Raw genomic sequence first — 14074 nt, forward strand, 5'->3', positions numbered from 1 at the left:
TGAGATTTCATAACTTAAAATAGTTTGAAATGTTAAACATGACAAACATTTTGGGACAGCTCAAAAAGGAAAGTATGACACTTTCAATGGGACGGAGAGAGTAATAACTTAACATAATTCTAAACTTCTTTTGTTGTCTCACAATGAGAATACATGTAAGTAATTCGTGGCTCCATAGAATTCCATATTACTCCAAGAATTTGGACATCCTCTTGAATCCACATTAGTCTCTTGCTGTCCTCCATAGGAGAGTCATCTGTGAGATATCGTTGCTTTCCTGAGCCTGTCAGATACCATTTACATGGACGAATCCAGCAAACAAGAGAAATGAGTTCAGGAGCTTAACTGTGACGAAGATGTCAGCCTTGAGCACCTACATACACCCAATGCAAACCAATTGCTACTTTAGTTGTCTTCTAGTTTTGAAGCCAAACACAAGTAAATTTAACTTCAAAAAGTAGCATTAAAGAAAATCCCACAAGTGAACATCCGTGACAAGAAAAGAAAATAAAAGCAAAGTCCCACATTCCAAACTTTTGTTGGAAAAAGCTATGTAAAAAAACAGTGAGCTCTGGACACTTGGTCATACTCAATTTTAAAAACTAAAGGAAAAAGAGAAAAAAAAAATACAATGTCACATATCTCATATAGGTCATATGAATTATAAACGTAAAATTAAAGTCTAATCTGACAAATTGAAGACTGTTTGTACTAATAATTGACTCTCTAGTAGTAGGGGCATAACTAAAAACTTCTAATATACACCCACTGGTTTCAAAAAGTTGGGGGTGAACATATAGAGTTAGGAAAAATTGGAGGACTTGGCTGCATCTTCAAAAATATTTTCTTCTTCCTCTTCTTCTCCAGCAGTCATGCTGGCATGCAGCCGTGTTTGAACCCTCCTCCTACCTCTTACACACTCATACACACAGTACATGCACTAAAACTCGCAAAAACAGGAAAAAAAATATTAAAAAAGAGGGAGATAAATCAGCAAAAGCTAACACTAAGGTCTCTAAACCTCTTTTTGAAATGCCCGTTGGAGCCTAATTTGTTCTCCCTTTGTCACTAACTACAAAATACTACATGTTCCAATCTCCGACTCTCAACAAAATCACTAATCAAACTTTTCCTTTAGTCTAGACTTTTCATCAAGCATGTCTCGGGCATAAAAGGTTCCAGAAAATCCGCTGAAATCCAAGCGGAGAAGGGCCCAAATTAGAAATCCAAACCAAAAGTCACTGTATTTATATCACATTAAAGGAGCATACAATCACAAAATTCCAAACAAATTACCAAGGAATCCAATAACAACGCAAAGAAAACAAAAAAGGAAAGAAAAAAAGCTCAAAACATCCAAACAGGTCGCATGAACTTGGAGATTAGAAACGGAAATGAGATAACAAGGACCTTCCAATACATTTGCACTTAAAAACATCAATTGGGAAGTGATGGCCTTTGCAGCGACTGCGAGGACGATGACTTCTCTACCTCCTTTTGCTCCTCTGCTTTGCTCCTGTTTTGTGTTTTCTGTTTTCTTCATGGTTTGCTTATTTTGCCTTCAAACTCTTTTTTTATTTATTCTAGAAAGAAATAAAATCTAAATAATACAAAATTATATCAAAAACCAAAATTTCTTGAAAATTAAAAGAACTTCCTTACACAATTTGGGAATACTTATATTCTCTTAACAATCATAAACAATAAAATTTTCAGCAATTATCATCACTCAAACTACTGCAAGTGTACATCAATCACAGGAAATTACCATGTCATTCTCGGATAAGTTCTGGCTACAATGTCCTGTAGTGAAGCTACTGGAGTATAGGCTTAAAGAAAGTTACTTAAGTTTACAAACAAAGAAAAATACAAAATTCTAAACGAAAGCAAGACTTAGACTTTAAGATACTTAGTGGTAAAAAGCAAGGAGGTGCAGCAAGTTATTCCTGATCTTAATAGCTCTAGCATCCAGGAAATTTTCACAATGGGCAATCTTGAAATATATATATAACACAGATTTACAGTAGACTACACCAAGGAAATTAGAAAGGAGTTGAAATGTGGAAACACATATATAATAATGATTAATAACCATGACAAATGGAAAGAAGCACCACAGACTGATTCTTCAAATTCTCATATATGATCTCTTTACTCTAAATATGGAAAACTCAACAATTCCCCAAAAATTAATTTTTCTCCAAAATAGGACAAAACTTTTGAACAAAATACTTGACTTACTGGCATTTTTCTCAGAATATGAACACTTTATCTAGGTCTCGGATGCAACTGAATAAAAAACCTATGGACCAGAAATCTTGAAAAATTTGGCAATTAACCAAAGACCAAACAAAATACTAACTCCAAATATCAGAAATTACTACTAAAACTATCTAGCGGTACACCAACTTAACTATTAAATTGAAGAAACATGCTGTTAATCACCACAGACACCTGCCTTTAACCCAAAAGGAGTTCTTAACTGAACAGAACAACGCATCCAGATACCATTATCTTTGTACATCCAATTAAATAACGATGCATCATCATCTATGGTGATATCTACTGCCCTAACAAATTGCTCAATCCTGTTGCAGCACACATCTTATTGTTTAACCATAACCTACCCAAGTTGACAGAATTATGTGTAAGTATAAGAATCAGCACCTAGTGATACAAAGGCTTTGCCCAAACTTAGCCAAACAGTTTGTCACTGAGGAAAAGGGAACATAAAAATGAAATAAATAAAAATAAAAAAACTAAATCAGTGGATTCTAACAAACTGAAGACTTCGCAATTATAAGCAAAGATAAAAGCAGCTATAGAATATTGTATTACTCTGCAACTTCCCATCAGCTTTTTTTTCAAAACATCAAACTCATTTGGTCAAGTTTCAAATCAAGTATCCCCTTTATCAAAATCATGATGATGAAGAACATGTATCAGACACAACTAAATCAGAAATCTAAATGCAAATGCTTATTAACATCTCCAGACTCATCGCATTAGTGATTTTTATAGCAATTTTTTGGTCTTTGACATCATAAAACTCTCTCATCCCAAACTAAGCAGCATACACAACAAGTTACCACCACCAACTCATTCTCCCCCTCTTAACTTCTCCACATCAAGTTTTTCTCCACTTGCTACCTTGATCTCCACTACCCCATCCATCAGAGAAGTCAAGTTTATTCTGTAGGCCCTGAATAGAGACTAAAACTAGCTTATTCCTACTTAGAACAATTTTTTAAAAAAATTTAATCCATTAAATTGGCGATAAAAATGGCACCAGAAAAATGGATGGATCTAGTAGATTGCATATACAGCTTCTTTTCCAAGAAAATCAATACCAAGTATGAGTTTAGATATAAAAGCTAAATAATTACAAAACACCATGTTACTTCATTGCTGCACACATATTGCACAAACTGAGTGCCGCAAGAAATTGTTATGCTATGAACTAAATAGACCTATATAGCTCTATGAACTATTAGCTTGAGCAGAAAACATGTGTCACCAAAACTTGAATAGCTATGAAGTAAAAGTCCACGTAGTGCAATTTTACAAGAACGTCATATGTACCTGTCATCAAAGTTAATGAACACATGCTATTATCACAGTCCACGAAGTATATAGCTATGGCTCATTATCAGTTCTTTAGAAATAGATTAAAATTATCTAAGATGTAGAATCTTGTTTTCTACCAGTCATTAAGAGTGACTGAGCATCATTCTCTGGCTATTCATGAGATTAATGACCACCAACAACTTCAATTTTCTACCTAAACTTTTCACAGGTATCAAATAGTCAGGAAAAATTTCGAAACACACTTGTTTGGTTTTTTAAGTTTCTTCATTCATTAATCTTGAACTGCACTGCTCCTTGAAGTTGTAACCATAACACAGTTCATTTTACTAGAAGTGGCTGATAAACTCAATGTCTTACTGCCCTGATCATAGCTTATCAATTGTCTTGCAATTTGGAGATATAAAAACATCTATAACAAATAGCTTCAGTTTAGCAAGCATTTCTTGCAAATAGACAGGCAAATTGAACAAAATTTTACCACAATACTCTTGCTTTTTTAAAAACCAGAAATATGCTCCAGTTAAAGATGCAAGAGCATTTTTTATCCCTCTAAGTTTACATGTAAAGTGAATATTTGGCCAATCATGCATCAAATATTGTTTTCCAAAATAGACAGATTAAGACAAACAAGTATTTTAAATTTTGCCAACAGGGAGACAAAACTTAGTGTTTGCTGCTTCAAACAGCGATAACAAGATAAAATGCAGTATACGTAAGATTAAGGAAAGCAAGCACCTAACAGAAAATAGAACAAACAGAGCAATATGTGGGTGTAAACAAATTAAAATAAATATTGCAAAATAAAATCTTTCTCAATACAAATTCTCATTCAGCATTCCATTTACTTTGATGTACAGATCCTGAACCTAGTATTCTAGTATAAGAGACACTGCCTGTTTCTTCATCACATGACTCTATTTCCCCAATATGAGTTCCATCATCCTCATAATCTATTTCACTTGCAGATGCAGCATTATTCTTGTGTTTATCATCAAATTCAGAGATTTCTTCAGATTCTAAGATTTCATCATCCATGGAATCAATTTCTGTTTGAAAGAGAGTATGAGAATATTCTTCAGTCATTGAAGATGCATCTTCTTTTACCTCAACCTTCCTTGCCCATTCTATCCGTCTTGGTTTATCAAAGATTGAGTTCAGATTCCGGTCATTTGAGTCACCGTAAAGTGCCACATGTCTATAGTATAACTCAAGCTCCTTCTCAGCGTTAGCAATAAACCGTCTAACAGACTCAAGTGACTGCTCGTACTTGGATTTTTCTAATGCCTGAAAGAAGATGAAAAAATCACTGAAAAGGTTAACAAAATTGTAATCTACAATGGAAAAGAGAAGGAAAAAGAGCGCATCAAAAACCAGACAAATGCATGCTGAGTAAGACCCCCTTTTCTTTGATTGCCTAAGAGATGACCGCACATTAAACTGATGCCCACAGGATACCCAATCATAAAGGAGATGAATGATTCCAACAAAACAGCCCATCTATGGAGCATTTATATAGCTCGAGCAAAAGTCACATGAGTGTAAAAATTTTTTTGCCTAGAAGATTCGACAATATTCTCGAATAAGGTAATGTTAATGGTGAGCTTTATAAAATTGAAACCCTCATATGACAACCTTGCGGACAATTATTATGAAGAATTGTTAAAAATTATTATGAAGGCCCCAACAACAGAATAAGAAAGCAGAAAACTAAAGATTAAACCATTTTTTAAAAAACAAAGGGTGCCAGAATGCAGTCATTTTCAAAATTATGGCTTCACTTCAAGCCAATTCATCATCCGGAATTTTATTTATCCCTCCTTTTCTTCTTTCATTTTAGACACAGCTGGAGTCCAAATAAACCTTTTGATATAAATGAAAGAGGACCTCTTCCATAGAGTAATCCAATAAAGAGGCGGCTTTCAAAACACTAGATTTTATAAAAATCTACCATTGACTTCAAACAAGAAGCAAAATTGAAGTTTATTACAACAAGTCCAGGTATAATTGTCAGCTTGAGTGCCACTGCAAACGTGACATATGCATTTCTGCTGAAGGCATTCATAAGAGCACTGCCACAACCTATAGTGATGTCGCAGTTACAAAATTACAGTAAAAGCTAACTGCACATTCTCAAATGTCATGTCAGACATCCCTGAATGTATACTGAATTTGGCACCTAACAAAAGCATGGAACCCTTGTTCAGAACTCCATATATACTCCTTTCAATAGACAAAACAAGTACTTGTCCATGATAACCATGACAAGGAAAGAACTATAAATTCCTGTAGTAGCCAAGTTGAACGTAAACACAACCTTGTTTCCCTCCCCTTTTTTAATTTTGTTTCTTTATTATTTTTTACCGATCACTGTTTTAGCACCCAAACAACCATATAATTCCTATACAAGTGAGTTATCATGGATTAGAGTTGAGGAATTTTCTAAAACAACAATGCCGTGATCCTGAAATTCAGCATCAGCCCTTAAGCTAGGACTTGCTACAGTCATATAAAAACCACCAACAGCCCTACACAAAGTCACCAAATTAAGCCTTTATCAATCGAAACAGAAGCATAAAGGCACTGATGTCAAAAGTCAAATTAACTGACATGGTTGGAATCCTTGAATCAATTGAAAGCTATTTCCAAATGCAAACAGGACCACTAGCATCTAAAATAGAACCCAAATAAACAAAGCCACAATCAGTATTCAGGATTGCACCCAAAACAATCTTATTGTTGGATCACAAGAACAACTGAATTGATAAAGAAAATTAAAACTTCGAAGATCAAATATTCATGTAGAACCATCAAACTGGCTGTAAAGGCAAATAATCCTCGATCTTTTTAATAACACCCAGGCACTCATCATGGTCCTGGACGAATATATTTAGGACAAACAATCCACATTTATTTGCAACATTTTTCAGACATCCAACATTTTCATTATAAGAGATATATAGCCAAGAACACAGGAGAGAAATCTAATGCTCAAACTATGCTTGCAAAAACTCCAGCAGAGTGCATAGTTATTCCCAAGAAAACAAATTTTTTGGTCGACCAACTCCTATGTACAAGAAACTGACATAAGTTAAGTCCTACCAGTATGTTCCAAAAAGTTCTAAAAATCTTACAAATTTCTATTACACATATCCCTAGTACTGGTTTTCAAAAGCTAGCAATTTGACATACCAATATTACTTAGATTCTATCGACTTTGCACCCATATGATCATACATGCAACAACACGTGCTTGGTACTGAAGTTCAGTAGAAACTTCAGTGATAAGGATGGCCTGTATGACTGAGGGATAACCAAATAATCCAAATGTACTATACATGTCCGGTTTTGTTATTTCAAGGAAAATGTTTGTCATTGTAGATTGTGTTCATGTCCCACGTCCAATGTCAATTTTTCAGCTTCAAAAAAAAAAAAAAAGAAGAAGCATACAGTCTTATCAGAAACAGACCCAGAAGTCTTGAAGAAGGAAAAGTAACTGAAAAACCATCATAAAGTTGCATAAGTTATACAAGCCAATGAATGAGTCTAAATCAACTCAGACGCTAATAGGATTAAAAAATGCAAAAGAAAAGATATGTAGGAAAACCAATCCACAAAGCAATCAAAGATAACTGAGAATCTCCTACAGGTAGCCAGAGACTTATGTAGGACCCAAAGAAGTATAGATTTAAAAACAAAGTAAATCATACAAGAAACTTACCCTCTTCTGGGACAATGTATCGATGGGTGACATAACTTCTGGTTGCACATAATCCTTTCCGCGATAAAAAACTATTGTATCATCACCGATTATTTGAATTGGAATTCCTCCACTAAGCCTTGCAATTTCACTAGCATAATCTTGCACTTGACCAGGTTTGCAAGGTTTGCAAATGACCTTGACAGTTTCATGCTTCTTCCAATGCAAATGCGTATTAAGAATGACACCACCAAATACTCCTCTCCTACCAATAGGTACATAATTTGACCTTTTCTGGGCCATTTTCTTCATGTAAAATCGTTCTTCCCCAGTCAACTCATGTGGCTTAACAACAGGACCCTGGACCTTGTTGCCCTCATACCGCCTTAGTCTTTCAATTAGCAAGGCTTCCTTAATTTTAGCCTGAGGAAAAGAAAAATCAGCCCGTCAGTTAACTAACCAAACTAAGCCAATCTGAGGCATACATATACAACCCATAGCCAATCTGAGGCTTCCTTAATTTTAGCCTGAGGAAAAGAAAAAATCAGCCCGTCAGTTAACTAACCAAACTAAGCCAATCTGAGGCATACATATACAACCCATAGCCAATTCTGTCTCTTTGAGAATAACTCTAGAAGGAAAAACAGGGAAAATAGAAATAATCAATACCTAGGAATTAAAGGACAGCCTTAAGGAGAATTCTGACCACCAATAGTTGATCAGATAGATAAAAAAACACAAACAAGAATTAATTGACATCAAAATAAGCGCTAACAAATTGAGTAGCACCGCAAAGACACACCGCGATGTGCCCATTTTTAACCAGTGAACTATGAACTGCTTAGCCAAAACTATCCACTATGATCATTCCAGGCACAGAGTTTGTGTCAAGCACACAATTAGTAAGCTATTAATTGAGTCCATATATATGAAGATGAATACTAGAAGCTTCAAAAGAGAATACATATCCGAATTATCTTATTCAGAAACAGGCAGTTCTTTAAATGCTGCATTGAGAGAGATAATAATACTTAGTTGTTTGTCAACTTACCCTTTCAAGCTTGTATTTAATCCTTTCCTCAGCATATTAGCAAACCTCTGCTTTTTCTTCTTCCCTTTGACACCAAGTCTTCTGGGGTCTCTTTTATTGGCAGCCTTTCCCTTTTGCTTTTCTTTTTTCCTTTGCATCTTCAGCCTCTTCTTTGTCATCCACTTATCCTTTTTAGGCAGCTCAATTTCATGAGTCTCGAATTTCGGCATTCCCTGTGGAGATATCACTAAATTCACCGTGCCATGGCTAAAATTCCTCAGTGCCAACCATGAACTTCTCGAAGTCAATTGCATTGAAGGCCTAAAGATCACTGAAAAGGGTTGGCACAGGTTCTGAAGAATTGGCTATAAAGTAACCAGAAAAACTAATGAAGACCCAGTAAACCTCAACTAAAAGTAGAAAGCTAAGCAAACAAATCTTTACTGAATTTTCTATAAAAAAGAGCCCATTTTTCTTCAATTTCTCGAATTATTGCTCATGATAATCCCAAATTCCTTAACACTTTTTATTTGCTCCTCGCAGGTTACAGAAAGATTAAACTTAATTAGGAATTAACAAATTCAGTTACAAAATTTCTTAAAGGATTTAAAATCACGATTTTTTCCTACTAGATTGTTTTTAATCTACACATATATAATTGTTTTTCTTTACACAAACAAAAACATTGAGCAGTAAAGAAACCAAAGAATTACATAAACTTTTCTTTTTTTTTTAGGTACCTGAAATGAAGAGAAGTTGGAGAGGATGGTTTGAGAATTGAAGAAATAGAGAATCGACGGGTACCACCAATCAAAGACTTCACCATCTCTTTTGTTCCTACATTCCGCACAGCTCTCTGTATTAGGATGTGCACTGAGAGAGAGAGAGAGGTTGGATCAATTTCATTCTAGCTCTCCCAAGTAGCTTGAAACTTAAATTCAGGCCCTAAAATCCAAAAAAAAAAAAAAAATCAATTCAGCAGCCTTATTAGGGGTGGCAATGGGGCGGGGGATCCTTCCCCCATCCCCCGCCCCATTGTCAAATAACTCCCCCCGTCCCCCGCCCCCTGCCCCCCACCCCCCGCCCCGTTTCCCCCGCGGTCCCCCGCGAGGAAAGACAAAATGAAGGGAAAAACAAAGCCATGGTTGTTGGAACTGCTTATAAACGATATCATAGGACATGGAAAGAATTCTTGTTCCATTAGGCTCTCGTATTTACATTTTCATTAAGGCTTTTTCACAAACATCTTATATGCACAAGGAAAACAAATTAACCACATATCACTATCCAGAAAGAAAACAACTTTATCCCATATGATCACGCTACATGGTTTAAGCCCCATAAATTGTATTTAGGCTTGATTGTATTACAGCAGAATTCTCTTATAGATATACTCTTTTAATGTTACTAGCTTACTTATTGTTTTTTGGATCATGTCGAATTGTTAACTTAGAGAGCAATAATTTCTTCAGCTTTGGCATCCAATATTCCATTTTCCTTTCACGCTATATTCGTAAAATGAGAGAAGAGTTGGTTAAAAAAAAACAGTTTCATTTTTTAATTCTTTGAATAGCTTGAAATAAATTGATATTTTTCTAGTATTTTGCGTAATTATTAGGCTTTTTTGAAAAATTTTCACTTTGACTCATGCGTGACAAGACACTCTTCGATTTGCATAAAATATGTGGCACTGGCATACAATTCATTTAACACCATGAAATCAAGCTGCAAATTCTTCTCGGTATAAAGTTTCCTATTAATTTAGGCACTTATCAGTATTCTAAGTTTGCTAATCAAATAACTATTCGTTCAACCAGAAACAAAGACAGATCCGTTCCTTCCTAATTATCAAACAATTTAAGCGCACAAGGAAAACAAAGACGAAGACATCAGCAAGAAAAAGATGAAGATTTACCTCCGATCACTTGCCGAAGAAGATATCAGCTCGATCTGGGATTCTGGGTTGGGTAAAATTTTAGGAGGATTTATGGGTTGGGTAAAATTTTAGGAGGATTTAGGCAGAGAGGATGGGTTTAGTTGAGTAGTGATTAGATGGACCTGCTTACATTATGAATGACCTAAACTTTGAGGAAGTTAATTTGATAAAGTAGAAAAAGTCAAGCTGTTTGAGTATTAATATACCTCGGTTTAAAATTACATTGACGGTCCTGGCAATAGAAAGAATTATACAGATTATATCCGAGGCAAAACAGAATATAGTACATATCATTTTGAAGTAATTATTGAAATTATCAAGCTGACGTTGAACTTCCATAAAAAAATTATGCCAGATGATTTTATGTTTTGCAGCATTTGCCAAAAGTTAATAAAAGCTATATACTTATTTACCACCACTATATATACTTATTCTTGAACACAAAAACCAAAATCTGTCAGCAAATAGCTAGAGGAATGGAGGAGGAGCTGGGAGGAGAGTGTTTTACAGCAGGAGGCAGATGACCACCCAAATTTCTTAGTTCAATGCTCAACAGCCAAAAAGGACTGGATATTGGATACTGGAGAGGGTCTGGTAAGGAAAAATTTTACTACTGTTTAGAGATAGACGGACAGAAAGAGAGAAGAGAGCTTATCTCCTACTCTACACTCGACTGACTCAAATTGGCACTCTAACTTCAGGGGACTTTTTGTTTACATCACTTTCTTTCTTCCTTTTGTCCTTTCTCTTTTCTTTAATTTAACCTAATCCCACAATTATATATCTCCAAGCGCACAACACCAACTAGAAAGTCTACAAAAATGAATAACCAGAGGAGAATTCAAGTCGAGAGCCCCTCCACATGATGAATACCCAGCCAACTCAATCAGGTTCAGGGTAATTATTTCCTGTTCTGCCCCAATTAACCTGTCTTTGATTCTTTCGTGAACACTTAGCATATCCTTCAACTTCTAGATTTTAACAGTTAACCCCCTAGTATAAAAACTCAACCCATCGCAGAAGAATTGAGCAAAAACTTTCAGCTAAAATGAAAAATAATTTGGGCAACAAAATTTGGCAAATGGAATAATTGATCATGTAAATAACCATACAGGAGGTGATTGCACCCAAAACTGAAAAGATTCCGAAAGAATTCGGAAAGAAATTTTCAGAAAATAAAAAGGAAAGATTAGGGCAAAATATTGGGAAAAATTAGAAAGAAATAGGAGAGAGAGAGAGAGAGAGAGAGAGAGAGAAAGAACCTACCTTTTAGCAGAGACTTGGAGAAAACTCTTGTTCGTCTGCACGAGACCGTAGAGCAATGATGCATCGTTAGATACTAGCAAGTGAGAGAGCGGGAGAAAAAGAAGTAACGAGCACGGCTTTCTGTTGTGTAGAGTGAAAGGCAGGGTGAAAAGAAATGGATTCCAACCTTAACGAACTGGTAGGTTTAGACATTCAATAGAGTGGGCCACGTACTAGATAACAAATATTTTCATGCAAGCATCACAGACAATTTCTAAAATATAAAGTTTCCACTCAAATATATTACCAGTAAATCGCCAAAATATTACATGCTCAAACTGAATTTTTATACTAAATATATTTTTTTCCAACTAAGGTTTCGTTTGATAAAACTGAATCTGAATTCTGAAGTCTGAATTCTGAAGTCTGAATGCTGAAATAATTAATTTGCTGAATTTTAAACATTGAAAAAAATATATAAATGTCTGAATTTTAATGTTAAACCTATTTATATTGTTTGAAAAATATTTATAACTGAATGCTTAATAAGTTTAATTTGACAATTTTGCCCTCATATCATTTCATTCAAAAAAGAAATAGAACCTATGATTTAATTAGTTTAAAATTGTTACGTATGAAAATGACAATATTTATTCTTAAATCAAATTAATATAAAAGATGAAATATATTATATGAGGAGTATGGAGAATATGTGAAAGTTATTAAAAAGGGAGAAAAGAGAAACTAAAAATCGTTAGATAGAGAATATTATGTTGTTTAATTAGATAAGAATTTTGAATATAATTAACAAACAATGGTAGATTTGGTAGATAAGATAAGGTAGTTGAAGTAATTCTATTGATTCTTATCAGAATTAAGCATTCAATTAGGATTCTTGTGCTAAAAAAAATACACACAGGTTCAGCACTGCTTAACAAGTTCAGCAAATATATTTTCATTTATCAAACATTCAACATCTGAATGTCTAAAAAAATTCAGATTCAGCACTTTTTTATATTATCAAACAGGCCCTAAGTTAGAAAACTGTTTAGAGAATAATGGAAGAAAACAGGAAGTACTTACCTTTTTAGCAATAAAAAATACATGGGTCTAGCTTAAATGATTTGATACCCATCAGACAATTGAAATATCTCAATTTTTGTTCCAAACCAAATATATAATTTGTACTATAGCACAAAATAAATCCCAAAACCTTTAGAAATTCACCAAATACACCAATGACACGGTAAACTAACTTGAATGAAAACCAATTAATGCAGGGGAGCTAAATGAAAAGTTGGGCACAGTACGTAGACAATTGTTTTTTATGACTTTTGGGTTACTAGGTGGCATGATATACAATTAGTTCCAAATTCATTCTTGAGTTTGTCAATAATAATGGCATCGAGAAGGGCACTCCTATACTAATTAATTTCTAGTGCGGCCTCGAGCATTTTTCATATGGCAATGAATCAGGGGGAAAATGCACTTTTCATCCTCATTGTTTGGGGTGCTGGACAATTCCGTACCTAAAATTTCAGTCAAAATATTCTTCATCCTCATGATTTTATAATTTTGATCAATTTTATCCTTAAAGTTTCACTCAAACGCATTTCATCCTTATAGTTTCATAAATTTGACTAATAATTGATGGATTGTCAAGCAATTTGAATGAAATATCATCATTTGACCATAGCATGTCTGTTAGTAAAATACAAAAACATTGGATCAACAAAAAACTCAAAAATCATTTTTTAATTCACTTTCTTACCTTTTTAAAAAAAATTAAGAAATTTTCGGTTACCATTACTCTCATCTTAATCACTTTCTTATTTGATGCATTATATACATGTTTTGCAAATTATCTATCTATTATCCAATCTTTTTTTCATCTCACATACATCATATCACAAATTTTTAAAAAAAATAATCTCTTATTGAACACACTCATTATTACTCATGTAATTTAATCAATGACCAATTAAGTATCAACAATACAATTATTAATAGGACATGCTAGTAACGTGATGATATTAGGTCCATATTAGTTAACAATCATTCAATTGTTCTCAATTGGTCAAATTTATGAAACTATGAGAATGAAATATGTTTAATTTGCATGAAATTTAAGGATGAAATTGGTAGAAATTACAAAATTACGAGGATAAAATGTATTTTGACTGAAACTTTAGGAGCGAAATTGTCCAGCAACACAAACACTGGGAATGAAAAATGCATTTTTTCCCAATGAATCAGAGATGAAATGTTGGATCCGTACCTTACTAAATTCATACTAATATATTTATATGAAATTTATAGAGCCAATATTAATGATAGTTCAAGATGATCAAGGAAGACCATTGAATACATCTTAAGTGTTCTAAGGGAAGTCTTGAATTCTTTCATCATATGTGGAAGATATTCTCTTAGTTAGAAATGATGTCCCTACGAGAAACCGGATCCTCTTAATTTGAATGAATGATATGGGCAAGGCAAATTATATGCTTTGAATAATGATATTTTAAGAATCATTGAAGGAAACTTCTTACTTTGTCAGAAACACTTACTTTAGAAAAGC

At 34.1% G+C, this 14074-nt stretch overlaps 1 pseudogene; it reads right to left on the reverse strand.

Moving 5' to 3' along the window:
• Window positions 1-4353: 4353 nt before the first annotated feature.
• Window positions 4354-11674, reverse strand: LOC113736765 (uncharacterized; annotated as a pseudogene).
• Window positions 11675-14074: the final 2400 nt, after the last annotated feature.

The sequence above is a fragment of the Coffea arabica genome, chromosome 3e (assembly GCF_036785885.1).
Source record: "Coffea arabica cultivar ET-39 chromosome 3e, Coffea Arabica ET-39 HiFi, whole genome shotgun sequence".
NCBI lineage: Eukaryota > Viridiplantae > Streptophyta > Magnoliopsida > Gentianales > Rubiaceae > Coffea > Coffea arabica.